Source organism: Siphateles boraxobius, unplaced genomic scaffold, assembly GCF_051911475.1.
Source record: "Siphateles boraxobius isolate OS27281-9 unplaced genomic scaffold, OSU_SipBor_1 3, whole genome shotgun sequence".
Classification (NCBI taxonomy): Eukaryota; Metazoa; Chordata; class Actinopteri; order Cypriniformes; family Leuciscidae; genus Siphateles; species Siphateles boraxobius.
In genome coordinates this window covers 10,245,902-10,261,876 of record NW_027508919.1, presented here as the reverse complement: position 1 = coordinate 10,261,876, position 15,975 = coordinate 10,245,902, and the positions used below count along the sequence as shown (strand labels likewise).

At 47.4% G+C, this 15,975-nt stretch overlaps 1 pseudogene; it reads right to left on the bottom strand.

Moving 5' to 3' along the window:
• Positions 1-14,688: 14,688 nt before the first annotated feature.
• Positions 14,689-14,805, bottom strand: LOC143757130 (5S ribosomal RNA; annotated as a pseudogene).
• Positions 14,806-15,975: the final 1,170 nt, after the last annotated feature.

The window sequence follows — 15,975 nt, the reverse complement described above, 5'->3', positions numbered from 1 at the left end:
AATAAACAAGCTAGCAGATCTCCTCAGAAACATGTTTATTTAAATATGTTTTGCTCGCTGTCAAAAGCGAGCAAAGTTGCCAAAGCGTCATCAAGCCCCCTGGCCATTGCACACTGAGTCCGCGTTTTTTTCGTATGCGTTTTTTCGTATTGATTCGGTGGCTTCGAATTGTCAAAACACCATTCAAACTGCTTGCTACGGATGCGAAAAACTTACGATTGTTTTTATATAACGGATGAAAGTTTCGTAGTGTGCACGCGTGATTGACATAACGTGATTGACAAATGTGAATGAGTGTAGCTATATATCTGCAAGGAGAATCCATTACAATGTGTTTGATTAACCCAATATTTAACTGTTGGTATCTCCGTTATGAATTTGTTACGCTGTTATTGTCAACTAGCCTACACTAAGATATGATTGCATAGACTACATTTTTGTAAAAGGTAGGCCTACTGTTAAATTATTTATTCAAATAAAAACTTTTAAAATAATTTGAGCTTCAGCCTGGTTTAATAGCATTTATATATTAATGTCTTTGGTCAAATTAAGCTGTAAAATAAATAGTTTATCCCTTTAAATGTAATGGATTTTGAAAGATATGAACAAAAAACGGGCAAAAAACGACTCGGTTACTAACGTAACCTCGGTTCCCTGAGAGGAGGGAACGAGTATTGCGTAAGTAGCTTACGCTATGGGAAAACTCCTTTTCTCGAGAATATTGAAGTCTTTATGTAAAACGCATTGCAGCTGCACAGCTGACAGCAATGAACGAAGGCAGCTCGGTCATTGGCTGTGCTGCGGCAACTTGCTCGAACCAATGACGGGGCGACTCTGAATGCGCGACCAATGAGCGCGCTTCGCGCCCGCGCGCGTCAGAGCCCGCCAAGATGGGCGTGGCCAAGAGCTATATATTGGGCGCCCCGTCATGAGAGTTCTTTAGGTTAAAACGACTGAAGCGAACTAACCAAGCACAAGCACGGCAGCTTACGCAATACTCGTTCCCTCCTCTCAGGGAACCGAGGTTACGTTAGTAACCGAGTCGTTCCCTTTCGAGAGGTCTCTCCTATTGCGTAAGTAGCTTACGCTATGGGAACACCATGCAAAACGCCGTGCGTGCTGAACTTCGCCTTATGATAGCCAGAGGCAGGTGCCTGAGCTAAAAAAACAAAGTTATCATCCAACTAGCCGGCAGAGGCGAGCTTTATATGTGGGAAAGAATACAGAGCGGCTAGAAGGCGCTCAGTGTGACACAAGCACATACATAATCTAGATACGAACTCGTAGTTCAACTAGCATCATGCTGATAGTACATTGGAATGCAGTGTCGGGACCTGTAGGTTGTAGAACCTGATAAATGTGGACGGTGAGGCCCAGCCTGCCGCCGCACAAATATCCTCGATCGGTATCCCGCTCGACCATGCCCAGGAAGAAGCCACACTCCTGGTGGAGTGTGCTTTGACTCCCCAGGGGCATTGAAGTCCCTTAGCTTCATAAGCCAGCGCTATAGCTTCAACTATCCAGTGAGAGATTCTCTGCTTTGAAACGGCGGAACCTTTCGTACGGCCGCCAAAGCATACAAACAGTTGTTCTGTCTGTCTGAATAGGGCAGAACGCTCCAAATACACTCTGAGAGCCCTAACGGGGCAGAGTAGATTAGCGTCGTGCTCGTCTGCTGGGGACGATAGCGCAGTTAGGGAGATAACCTGTGCTCTGAAGGGAGTGGTGAGCACTTTAGGAATATACCCATGTTTCGGTCTAAGGACGACCCTGCAGTCGTTAGGTCCGAATTCTAGGCAGGCAGCGCTTGTCGAAAGCGTGTGCAGGTCGCCCACTCTCTTGACCGAGGCGAGTGCCAGCAAGAGCGCAGTCTTGAGCGAGAGCTGTTTAAGGTGCACGGTTCGGAGTGGTTCGAACGGAGGCCCTTTAAGAGCGTCTAGGACAGTAGCTAGGTCCCAGATCGGCACTGAGGGGGGGCGTGAAGGGTTCATCCTCCTAGCGCCCCTTAGGAAACGAATAATTAGGTCGTTTCTTCCCAATGGACGTTCCATTACAGGGTCGTGTGATGCTGTGATGGCCGCCACATATACTTTGAGCGTGGAGGGGGCGCGGCCCGCCTCCAGAAGCCCTTGTAGAAAAGCGAGTACGTTCGTAATCTCGCATGTTTCAGGGTTCAGGCCCTTGGCATTACACCAGACACTGAACACTTTCCATTTCTGGGCATATAAGCGTCTCGTGGAGGGCGCCCGCGCCTCAGCGATGGTTTTTAGTGCTCCGCTCGTGAGGTTCCTGGGAACCCGTTGAGGGGCCATGCATGAAGGGCCCACAGATCGGGGCGGGGATGAAATATCATCCCGTTGGCCTGACTGAGGAGGTCTGGCCTCAGTGGAATCGGCCGTGGTGCAGATTGCATTTGCATCAGATCTGGAAACCATGTTTGGTTCTTCCAGAGTGGGGCTATCAGCAGCACTGCGTTTTTCTCCTCTCTGACCCGACTGATGACCTGCGGTAGCATCGCGATCGGGGGAAAGGCATATATGGGACGGCTCGGCCAGCTCTGGGCGAGCGCATCCATGCTTTTCGTGAAGAAAAGAGGGCAGTGCGCGTTCTCCTTGGAGGCGAAGAGGTCGATCTCCGCTTTGCCAAAGGTTTTCCATAACCAGTGAATCGTCAGCGGTTTGAGAGCCCATTCTCCTGGGAGAATTTTGTCTCTGGATAGCATGTCCGCCCCCTGGTTCAGGGCACCTGGCACATGCGCTGCTCTCAGCGAGCGCAAGTTGTGCTGGGACCATAAAATGAGTCTCCTGGCCATTGAATGCATGGAGCTCGACCTGAGTCCACCCTGGCGATTTATGTACGATACTACCGTCATGTTGTCCGTTCGGACCAAGACGTGTTCGTTTCTCAGCTGTGGGAGCAGGGATCTGAGAGCCAAAGCGACCGCTGTCATTTCCAGACAGTTTATGTGTAGGCGCTTCTCCGGGTTTGACCAAAAGCCGGAGACAGGCCTGCCCTCGTAAAGGGCCCCCCAACCTATTTTGGAGGCATCTGTCGTTATCATCTTTCTCCTTGTGTTCACACCCAGACTCACGCCTGACTGGTACCAGTCTGCGGCTTTCCAGTGCGTCAGGGCTTTTATACAGCCGTGGTTCGCTCTGATTAAAAGGTGGCCCGAACGCCACGCGTGAGTAGGGACGCGGCTCTTGAGCCAGCGTTGGAGAGGGCGCATATGCAACAATCCTAGCTGGAGTACGGCCGATGCTGAGGCCATGAGACCGAGCATCCTCTGAAACCGCTTGACGGGGGCGAGCGCGCCCGCCCTGAATGATGTTGCAAGGCGCCGGATGGTGAGCGCGCGCTCTGATGAGAGACGCGCTGTCATTTGCATCGAGTCTAGAACTATTCCCAGGAAAGAAATCCTCTGGCTGGGAGATAGTATGCTTTTTGCAAAATTGATTCTTAGACCCAGGCATTCTAAATGGCTGATAATCCAAGATCTGTGTGTTATTAACTGACTCTCTGATTGTGCTAGAATCAGCCAATCGTCGAGATAATTCAGTATTCGCACTCCCCTTCGCCTTAGGGGGGAAAGTGCTGCATCCATACATTTCGTGAATGTACGGGGAGCCAGGGACAGGCCGAACGGAAGTACTGTGTACTGGTACGACTGTCCCTCGAAAGCGAATCTCAGAAACGGCCTGTGATGAGGCGCTATTGGAATGTGAAAGTAAGCATCTTTCAGATCCACTGAGAGAAACCAATCTCCTGGGCGTACTTGCGCGAGGATATGCTTGGTTGTTAACATTCTGAACGAGCGAATCATTAGTGCTTTGTTCAGGTGTCTGAGATCTAGGATGGGGCGGAGACCGCCATCCTTTTTCGGGACGAGAAAATAGCGGCTGTAAAAACCTGCCTCGCTCAGATAGGGGGGAACAGTTTCCACAGCGCCCTTTTCTATTAGTTTGCGCACCTCGGTGCGTAGAACATGTGAGCACTCTTTTCTCACTTTCGTCTCGACCACAGTCGTAAAACGTGGTGGTCTGCGAGCGAACTGGAGCGAGTATCCGTGCTTTACTATATTCAATACCCATTTCGGCATATCTGGAATATTTTCCCATGCCGCTGCGTGTACAGATATGGGCTGAATACAGGCTAGGGGCGGGCCGCTGTGACGCAGGGACCCGGCCAGCGAATCGCCTGAGCTCATAGCTCTCAGAGGCGCGGGCGCGCGCTGAGCAGCTGAGTGAATGGGCGCGTGTGTGATTACAGCAGCGCGCGCTGTGTCTGTAAAACTCGCAGCCTGGGCTGGGGTTGTGTTTGACACTGTAAGGACAGTGTTTATAAGTGGGGGTGCATAAACAGTGGTAGGCACACGCGTCACTTTTATAATGTTTCCCGCTTTTACTGGGGATGAATTTATAACTGTGTGAACAGTGCTTGTGTGTAGTGGTGCGTACATGACCGTAGGCACGTGATCTACATTCATGGGGTGCGCAGCTTGAGCTGGGAATGAATTTGGCACTGTTTTGACAGTATCTGGGAATGCACACCTTGTGGACATGTGAACCCTTAGTGACACAGGCAGAAAAAGACTCTTTTTGTGTTTTCTGTGCGTCGCCGTAAAAACGGCGTTTGTTTGCAGGTGAGCGAGCTCTGTGACTGGCCCATTGACTGCTGTATGAACATATCCAGCCGCCTGTAAGGGGACTGGGTAATGCTTGAGCTTTTGCAGAGAGAGTGGTCCGGCTTTTGCGAGACACGCACTCTCTCTTTTCATTCTTGTGGCTAGGACGGCTTTCGAGGCTCGGGGTTCAGCACAATCTTGGGCCGAGGACCCCGTCGCTCAGAAGGCGGCTTGCGGTTGTGAGAGCGCGAGCGGCGTCGAGCGTCAGCCTGAGGCGCGGGCTGAGAGGCGGTGGGGGCTGTTCTAGCCCGCTGCGGCTGCGGCGGCCTCTGTCTGCTCTGCGATGAGCTGGAGCGCTTGGGCAGGAAATGCCGCATAGCTTGTGAAGCATTCTGGGCCTCAGTGAAGCGTTCGGCGAAACCCTTAACCGCCGGTCCAAACAGCCCGCTGGTGGAGATAGGCGCGTCGAGAAATGGCGCCTTATCCGCGTCCTTCATCTCAGTCAGAGTCAACCACAGATGGCGCTCGAGAACAGTCAAATTAGCCATGGCACGGCCGATAGACTGGGCGGTGGCCTTCGTGGCTCGCAGGGCTATGTCAGTCGCGCTGCGTAGGTCCTTAAAGGCTTCGGGTTCGGGGCCAGACTCGTCCATAGAGCGGAGAAGCTTGGCTTGGAACACTTGAAGTACCGCCATAGAGTGAAGCGCTGATGCAGCTTGGCCGGCGGCGGCGTAGGCGCGACCAGCGAGAGCTGAAGTAGTGCGGCAGGACTTCGAGGGGTGGGAAGCTTTGGCTTTCCATCCGGTGGTGGAGGGCGGGCAGAGATGATTGGCCACGGCCTCCTCGAGGGGCGGTGTTCCCTCGTAGCCTCTTTCCTTCGCGCCGTCCACAGAGGAGAGCGAGGAAGAAAAAGAAGGCTTTAGGCGCGCAGAGTGGGGGGCTTTCCACGACTTGGTGAGTTCGTCGTGAACTTCCGGGAAGAAGGGAGAAGGCCTTTGCCGAGGGGCCTGCTGGCGCCCCTGCAGAAACCACTCATCCAGTCGGCTCCGGGTTGGTTCTTCGGGAGAAGACCAATCGAGCCCGAGGTCTTCCACGGCCTTAGAGAGAACGCGGATAATCTCGCTATCCATGGTGGAGCCCCCGCTCGCGCTAGCTAGCGTCGACGGGGCGGGGTCGAGAGTGGAGCCCGGCCAGTCGTCCGATGCAGCGTCGATTGACAAGCTGTCATCCATTCCCCCGTCGTCCTCGGACGCGCCGAAAGTCACAAGGCCCACCGCTCTGCTAGAGGGGTGTGGGTCCGGCTGGGTGAACTGAACCGGCGGTGGGGAAGGCAAGAGCGGCGGTGAAGCACGCGGAGACTGGCTCGGCGTGACGTCACTGAGCTCAGGTTCAGGAAGCCTCTGTGAGCGGCGCTTTTTCTTAGTGCGCGGCTCGAACAGAGGGATGGCGGCGATGGGCTCGCTCACAGCGAAAGCGGCGAGGCGAGCCCGCAGTGCGGAGAGACCCAGGTCGTCACATTCAGGGCATCCGCCCTTGGTCAAAGCAGCTTCTGCGTGGTCCCGGCCCAGGCAGCGAGCGCAGATGATGTGACGATCCCCGTCCGGGAGAAGGTCTCTGCACGACGCGCAGGAAGGCATTTGAAACAACGCCTTGGAAAATTTGCTCTTTTACAAGTGTCGCAGAGCGAACAGATGTAAATACTTGCGTGAGCAGTACGCCGGATGGCTCAGTAGGATCGCGTTAGAAGGCGGCTGAAGGTGCCGACGTCCTCGTAGCAAATCCCGCTGGTATGCTTTTCGACGGCGAAGCTTCAATAATCCGGAGGATCCAGCGAAGAAGGTGTTCGCTGAAGGAGATTAAATCTAAAGAACTCTCATGACGGGGCGCCCAATATATAGCTCTTGGCCACGCCCATCTTGGCGGGCTCTGACGCGCGCGGGCGCGAAGCGCGCTCATTGGTCGCGCATTCAGAGTCGCCCCGTCATTGGTTCGAGCAAGTTGCCGCAGCACAGCCAATGACCGAGCTGCCTTCGTTCATTGCTGTCAGCTGTGCAGCTGCAATGCGTTTTACATAAAGACTTCAATATTCTCGAGAAAAGGAGTTTTCCCATAGCGTAAGCTACTTACGCAATAGGAGAGACCTCTCGAAAGGGAACTTTAAAGGCGATTTTCTCAGGTTTTCAATTGGAAAAAGAGGGCAGACGACCATTATTCAAATGTGTATATCTTTACAACCATTCAAGGTATGACTTTGACTAGGATATCAATTGAAAGCTTATGGTCTCCTCTTTCCATTAATACCAAAATCTCAATTTTTAAATTTGGGTCACTGTGACTCATTTTGCTGGATCAGGTCACATTTTAGGATAACATCCTCTGTCCCTTTATCACCTAAAGATCTACAATCTTCACTGTGTGGTTGAAATGTGTGAACCTTTGCAAAACAAATATCTCATTAACTTTAAGGTTAGAGTGCAGAGTGTATCTTAATTTAAAAAATATAACTGTAATCTTACATTGTTTGTGAACAAATGCAAAATGGTTATTTTTCCGTATGCAAAGCTAATGGACTTTTTTTTTTAAGAAATCCTGATTCTGGGAATATTGGGGGGGGGGGGTACATACAGTACATCTTACATACAGTACATCTTTAAATGAAATAGAGACATCTGTTGTTTTCTTATGTTAAGCTTCCAATCATTGCAATTATAGAATCACGAATTATTGTGCAATTACATACTCAATCACACTTTTACTCAGTTTTAGAGTTATTTGGGGCTGCACTGTTGTAATGAAATACATACTGTGTGTACATAATGTATTTGGTTGGCATATGGTCATGCATATTGTATTTTAGTATGCACACAACATTCAGTGTGCCTTTGCACATATGTGTATTGAGAATCCCTCCTGCAGCCCTCTGATTAACAGCAGAAATGCGTAATCCTGACATGATACCCTGCAGGCCTCTGTCTGAACACTAAACAGGACTGGGACAGGGGGATCAAGGGACTTTGGGAATGGAGATGTGTCTCTGTTTGTTCCCCTTTCTTCTATGTGAAATGCTCATGGGGAACAGCCTGCCATTCACAACACGGCAAAGTCTCAAATCTACAAAATGTGCTTCTTTTAAATATACAAAACTCGGTCAAAAATTGTATTTATATGACAGGGTTTAATGCAATCCGATTGTAGCAGTTGTTAGTAATTGCCGTTGGCATAATGACGGGGCGGGTTTATTTCGCATGATTTAGTAGACTATAAAAGCGGCGCGGTAGTGTCTTTGGGATGTGCGTCCCATCGTCACGAATGACGTTATCCATTTCCGGTGTGTCACGGAATTGCAGAAACCACTCATCCAGTCGGCTCCGGGTTGGTTCTTCGGGAGAAGACCAATCGAGCCCGAGGTCTTCCACGGCCTTAGAGAGAACGCGGATAATCTCGCTATCCATGGTGGAGCCCCCGCTCGCGCTAGCTAGCGTCGACGGGGCGGGGTCGAGAGTGGAGCCCGGCCAGTCGTCCGATGCAGCGTCGATTGACAAGCTGTCATCCATTCCCCCGTCGTCCTCGGACGCGCCGAAAGTCACAAGGCCCACCGCTCTGCTAGAGGGGTGTGGGTCCGGCTGGGTGAACTGAACCGGCGGTGGGGAAGGCAAGAGCGGCGGTGAAGCACGCGGAGACTGGCTCGGCGTGACGTCACTGAGCTCAGGTTCAGGAAGCCTCTGTGAGCGGCGCTTTTTCTTAGTGCGCGGCTCGAACAGAGGGATGGCGGCGATGGGCTCGCTCACAGCGAAAGCGGCGAGGCGAGCCCGCAGTGCGGAGAGACCCAGGTCGTCACATTCAGGGCATCCGCCCTTGGTCAAAGCAGCTTCTGCGTGGTCCCGGCCCAGGCAGCGAGCGCAGATGATGTGACGATCCCCGTCCGGGAGAAGGTCTCTGCACGACGCGCAGGAAGGCATTTGAAACAACGCCTTGGAAAATTTGCTCTTTTACAAGTGTCGCAGAGCGAACAGATGTAAATACTTGCGTGAGCAGTACGCCGGATGGCTCAGTAGGATCGCGTTAGAAGGCGGCTGAAGGTGCCGACGTCCTCGTAGCAAATCCCGCTGGTATGCTTTTCGACGGCGAAGCTTCAATAATCCGGAGGATCCAGCGAAGAAGGTGTTCGCTGAAGGAGATTAAATCTAAAGAACTCTCATGACGGGGCGCCCAATATATAGCTCTTGGCCACGCCCATCTTGGCGGGCTCTGACGCGCGCGGGCGCGAAGCGCGCTCATTGGTCGCGCATTCAGAGTCGCCCCGTCATTGGTTCGAGCAAGTTGCCGCAGCACAGCCAATGACCGAGCTGCCTTCGTTCATTGCTGTCAGCTGTGCAGCTGCAATGCGTTTTACATAAAGACTTCAATATTCTCGAGAAAAGGAGTTTTCCCATAGCGTAAGCTACTTACGCAATAGGAGAGACCTCTCGAAAGGGAACTTTAAAGGCGATTTTCTCAGGTTTTCAATTGGAAAAAGAGGGCAGACGACCATTATTCAAATGTGTATATCTTTACAACCATTCAAGGTATGACTTTGACTAGGATATCAATTGAAAGCTTATGGTCTCCTCTTTCCATTAATACCAAAATCTCAATTTTTAAATTTGGGTCACTGTGACTCATTTTGCTGGATCAGGTCACATTTTAGGATAACATCCTCTGTCCCTTTATCACCTAAAGATCTACAATCTTCACTGTGTGGTTGAAATGTGTGAACCTTTGCAAAACAAATATCTCATTAACTTTAAGGTTAGAGTGCAGAGTGTATCTTAATTTAAAAAATATAACTGTAATCTTACATTGTTTGTGAACAAATGCAAAATGGTTATTTTTCCGTATGCAAAGCTAATGGACTTTTTTTTTTAAGAAATCCTGATTCTGGGAATATTGGGGGGGGGGGGGGTACATACAGTACATCTTACATACAGTACATCTTTAAATGAAATAGAGACATCTGTTGTTTTCTTATGTTAAGCTTCCAATCATTGCAATTATAGAATCACGAATTATTGTGCAATTACATACTCAATCACACTTTTACTCAGTTTTAGAGTTATTTGGGGCTGCACTGTTGTAATGAAATACATACTGTGTGTACATAATGTATTTGGTTGGCATATGGTCATGCATATTGTATTTTAGTATGCACACAACATTCAGTGTGCCTTTGCACATATGTGTATTGAGAATCCCTCCTGCAGCCCTCTGATTAACAGCAGAAATGCGTAATCCTGACATGATACCCTGCAGGCCTCTGTCTGAACACTAAACAGGACTGGGACAGGGGGATCAAGGGACTTTGGGAATGGAGATGTGTCTCTGTTTGTTCCCCTTTCTTCTATGTGAAATGCTCATGGGGAACAGCCTGCCATTCACAACACGGCAAAGTCTCAAATCTACAAAATGTGCTTCTTTTAAATATACAAAACTCGGTCAAAAATTGTATTTATATGACAGGGTTTAATGCAATCCGATTGTAGCAGTTGTTAGTAATTGCCGTTGGCATAATGACGGGGCGGGTTTATTTCGCATGATTTAGTAGACTATAAAAGCGGCGCGGTAGTGTCTTTGGGATGTGCGTCCCATCGTCACGAATGACGTTATCCATTTCCGGTGTGTCACGGAATTGTCTGTCTGGTAAGGAGCTGAAGTTGTGGCTGTACTTCTACGTGTTGATCTTGAGTAAAGTTTTTATTTACGTATCTGGCTCCTTTCCCTAGAGTGTGGACTGAGGACTCCGGTGATACATTATAGCGACGTGCGTTGCAATAGGATGTTTTAGTGCCGCAAGTTCAAACCGGTAGGTTGGTTTATTATTACTCGTGTTATGGGGTGGGGTAATTAATCTTTTCCTTATCTTTCCGTGATATGACAGAGTGCGGGACGTTGCAGTGGGCTTTCTGTTGGCTGTTCCCTTTTGCTGGTGCTGCTTTCTTTGTTGCTGTTCGTATGGTTGGGATTTGGGCGGATAAATCCTCGCATGACGACGCTTGAAGCGCGCTGAATCTCCCTCAGCTGGGTGCTGCAGTATAGACCGTCGGATCGACTGCACCTTGCCGGTGATCAGTGCTCACGTGCTGTTGCGTGGCGTTTTGCCGATATTATGTTTGAGTTCCGAAGCTGGACACTTTAAACGTCTGCCGGAGTGGCCGCCTGGTGTGTCGCAGATTCGGCAACGTAACTCGCTCTCTCTTCCTCCACAATTCCTCGAAACGGTTTGACCATCATTAGCCATTCACTAGCCAATGTCGAGATGGAAAGTGCTTTTGTGTTTTAATGTTTCCCTTTAATTGGTTTATTTCTTTATTCTGTTTCTTTATGATATCTGTGAATGAGACCTGGTATAATTTAAATGGTTGATTCATTCTGGTGAATTATTTTTCTTTATTTGTGCTAGTTACGTCTCTGTGAATTTGTTTATTTAACATCCTGAGCCTGGTTGGCTCGGCTTTGTGTATTTTCTTTTTTTTTGTATCTTCTTTTGGTCAATATCTTCTTTTGGTCAATACGTCTGTGTATTTTTTTACTATTATTTCCTTGTGGGATAGTTGAGTTTTTTGTGATCTGGTTAATTGCTTACCCAGTACTTTAAACTCAGTTATTAAGCAATCTCTCTTCGACCCAGTTTGTGAATTTACTTAGTTGTGCATTTATTATTTAATTTTGTTTGTTAAGGTTTTGTGTATGTTGTTTATGATTGCATGTTCTTTTCTTTTGAGTACCAAGTTTTAGGAGAATAAGTGTATGTTTAATTGGAATTTTCGCTCTCTCTCCAGGGAGGTCGGGGACCCAGACCCGTGTGCGTGTGTGGACGAGCCTTCCTCTCTGTTTGGTGGCGGTTTCCTCTTCCGTGTGCGGTGGTTCACATTTGAGGTGCAGTGTGAGTGCACGTGTGGTTGCCGTGGTGTCTTGAGGATAGGCAGTGGTTCTCATCCCTGGAGCAGGTGTAGCAGTGTGTCTGTGATATCTTTTTTTTACTTGATTATTGGTACATGCTGTTTAATGGTTGTTAATAAAATCATATTTTTGTACTACACCTCTGTTTCTGATCTTGACTCAGCCGTAACCGAACTTGTGTGCTTTAAATCATTCTGAAAGGCGATTCCCTGGTAATGTTGCCTCTGGGGTGGCGTAGTCGAGCATTTTAGAGGTGTAAATTTGTGTTTCAGTTTACACTCCCCCTATCAAATCATAGAGCTGCCACACAAGCAAACTTCAGAAATTATACTGAGAAAGACATGTAAAATATGTAGAAAGTCTGTGACTAAATTCTAAATAAAGAGATACATCATATGTCTCATTTAAATCAACACTGTTGTACTACTGTATAGTTTAATAATATATATATATATATATATATATATAGGTTTCCAGCTGTGAAATCTGATCTCACTCATATTAGAAGTGTGCAACACTACAGCTGAGCAGATCTGATTCAATTTGGAATGGCCATATGACAGAAACAGCTGCACACCTTGAATGTATTTAAGTCTAAAAAAAACCATCTCATTCTTATGTTCATATGATGACTAATGGTAGCTCCCCCTCCATATGTTTCTGCTCGTCTGTTTTAGACGTTCCTGTTTGTCTTTCTTAAACATATGCACACAGTCTGAGAGGTGTGTGGTAATTGACAGGTTGATCACCATTTAAATTTAGAGATGAAATGGATCTCTGGGGTTGCTATTACCGAATCTTAAGCGCTCAGACTTTACTCTAAAGTTTGATTTAAAATCTGAGTGTAGGCATTAGAGTACCAATAAAAATAAATTAAAATAACACAAATATAAATATATCTTAGAATATAATATAATATAATAAATAATTTATTAAATGCATATACATGTGTTAACAAATTTAATAATTAATCAGAAAGAGTGAAATTAATTTAGTGAAATCTTTACAGGTCAAGATGTTTATACATTTAATTATATTTTTTAATTTAGCTAAGTATGTATCTATTTGTGTGTGAGTGTGTGTGTGTGTGTGTGTGTGTGTGTGTGTGTGTGTGTGTGTGTGTGTGTGTGTGTGTGTGTGTGTGTGTGTGTGTGGGTTTGTGTTTGTGTAGAGCTCTGTTGAGCACTGAGAAGAACCCACGTCTGCTTGATCAAGTTTAAGCTTGATAGACAGCTGGTGTCTGTGTGTACCATTGATAAACTGATAGAAACACACACACATACACATACATTCACGCCATATGTTGTGTTTTGGTTCAGTGCGCTCTCTCATTTGACTGCATGCAGAAGAGAAGGGCTCTAATTGGGTGTTTTCGCAACCAGATGTGCAATAAATTCCGTGTAGAACAAGATTATCATCAATGGCACTGAAGAGTGAGACAGAGTTATGGCCCCAAAAGTCTATTAGTTCGGCCCATTTGCAGAAAATGGAGAGATAGGATTAAAAGACAGGAACGGAAATGAGAATGAGCAGAGTTTAGACAGAGGTGCGGGAATCACGGATATCTAAGATGCCGTAATGAGTTGCATTGCCCGTCATTATCCTGGGAACGTGATTGCGCGTGCACATTTTTTTTTTATATTTTGCTTCATTATTTGGTTTCTCATGAATAAATTTCCTCTTGTTGAGTTTAACAGCGTTTGTAATGGACTGCACAGCTTGACTCGCGTGAGAGGAGAGCGAGCAATCTCAATGGACGCTCTGGCTCCGGTTTCAGAATCACTTGCACATATCAAAATCATTACTTGGCATTTCCCCTGATTGAAAGAGGCTAATTGTCCAATCAGAATGTGATCATGCATATTTATGTGAGCATATATTATTAGCCTGAACAGAGGTCTGTCATGCAGAAAGAAGTGGAGAATTTCCCATTTGCGCTGGCGTCGAACTCAGGTTTCAATAAGCTAATAATTAAATAGCCTCAATTTCTATGATCTGCCTGGAATCAAGGCACAAGCAAACTGGGACAAGCCCTTGCCTGAAGGTGAGAAGACAGAATGATTTGAATACAAGTCTTTCATTCCATTTGAGAAAATCACATCGCCAAACCCTTTTCACTGAGGCGACCTCATGCAAATCTCATACTGCAGAGCAGACCGACACAGATGCATCTTTTTTATTGCCAATTTCTCTCCAAAATAGTCTTCTTTGCCTCAAAGGGTACGACGTATTAAAACGTATAAAGATCTGCTTACTAGAGGAGTATGTTCGAGATATGGATATTAAAGGCTGGTGCTACACGTGATGTGGGATTTGCTACTCTCAAATAGGGAACTTCAACTCCCCTCTATCCCAGGGTGATGTTGCTTTGTGTCCGGACTTCATTGTAGACTCATGGCTGCAGAACTGCAACCAATAATTCAGTGTCCATGACAGAGTGTCTAGGAGATTGAGATTAGTATTTCTGTTAGCAAGCCTAGAGCATGACCCATAGCTATTCCTTATTACTCCGTTGTTATTCTGTTCCTAAGAACTATTACTTATGCATGCAGGGCATTGAAGCTCTTTAAAGATAATTTTCCTTATTAATATAGCCTGAATAAAATAATATATTGTGGTCCTTTAAAATAAAAAGAGAGATTACAATAAAGTACACTTGGTCCTTGATTGGAAAAGTAATAATAATTCGTTACATTTATATAGCGCTTTTTCTGGGACCTCAAAGCGCTTTACATAGAAGGGGGAATCTCCTCAACCACCACCAATGTTCAGCATCCACCTGGATGATGCGACAGCAGCCATATTGCGCCAGAACGTCCACCAGACACCAGCTTACTGGTGGAGAGGAGACAGTGATAAAGCCAATCAGTATATGGGGATGATTAGGAGGCCATGATGGACAGAGGCCAAGAGGCAAATTTGGCCAGGATGCCGGGGTTACACCCCTACTCTTTATCGAAGGACATCCTGTTTTTTTTTTATGACCAAAGAGAGTCAGGAGCTCGGTTTAACGTCTCATCTGAAGGACGGTGCTTTTTGACAGTATAGTGTCCCCATCACTATACTGGGGCGTTAGGACCCAGACAGACCATAGGATGAGCACCCCCTGCTGGCCTCACTAACACCTCTTCCAGCAGCAACCTGATTTTCCCAGGAGGTCTCCCATCCAGGTACTAACCAGGCTCAGCCCTGCTTAGCTTCAGTGGGCAACCAGTCTTGGGCTACAGGGTGATATGGCTGCTGGCCTTATATGTGAGATGCTTATCCTGAAGAATACACTGGACACAATGAATACAGCCGTGGTATTCTTTATTTGTTATCTGGTGGGATTTGCTTTCATGACATTGCCATGTTAAGTTACAGAAAAAAGCCCCCCTGGTGCAAAATCATTTTGCTCAAGGACACAAGGATGATAGCCAAAGAATAGACCAAGCGAGTTTTAACCCTTTGGTTATAGGCCTACCTATGTCTTAATGAGTACAGTTTTCTTTCCCATTCTGACATATTTACTACTGAAAAAGGAAGCAGGACATATCAAGCGGCTATTCTCTGCCAATAAACATGATAACGAAGATAAGCTGAAAAATAGGCTATGCTATTTACTAAAGAAGAAGCAAATTTGACAAGAGAAAAAAAAAATACTGCAAGTTATTAACAATGGGATAACAGTGTGACTGTTTCAAATAATTTAATCATAGTCGATATTGACCCTCTGTAGGTGTGTTAACTGAACAGTGCATGATCCAATAAACTGATTTGCTACAAGGTTAATTAACTCAACGCATAACGTCCTGGTTGCGTATGCAACCCACCGTTCCCTGAAGGAGGGAACGGAGGACGTAGTCGACGCGACTGAAATGGGATCACGCTAGGGAGCCTATCATCTTCGAGTACTATTGAACGAGCCAATGTAATTGGCGTGCGTGATTCGCATCACACACTCCGCCCCCGCGGCGCGGGTATAAATACGGAAGTGGATGCACGCACTAGTTGCTTTTCGCTGAGGAGCCGAGAGTAACCCGGGGTCAGCGGTGGTCCAGCGGTAGTGGCAAGGGGACTACGTCCTCCGTTCCCTCCTTCAGGGAACGGTGGGTTGCATACGCAACCAGGACGTTCCCTTTCAGTCGATAACGTCGGACGTAGTCGACGCGACTGAAATGGGATCAACCATTGAACACGCCACTAACGCTGCCACCTTCCAGTGCCTAAACCAAAGCCTCCTGATGCCCCCGTAAACTTAACGCGGGGAAGGACAGGGCTTAGGCCAGGGAAGTCACTGCTGTTCCTACAGGACCACTGGGAAAGCGTTCCCCGTACGTTGGAAGGAAGGGACGCTGCGGAAGCCACATCCAACCCGAGGGAGGAAATGTGGAGAATACACATATGAACTGGGCGGAAACCGGGCAGTCTAACAT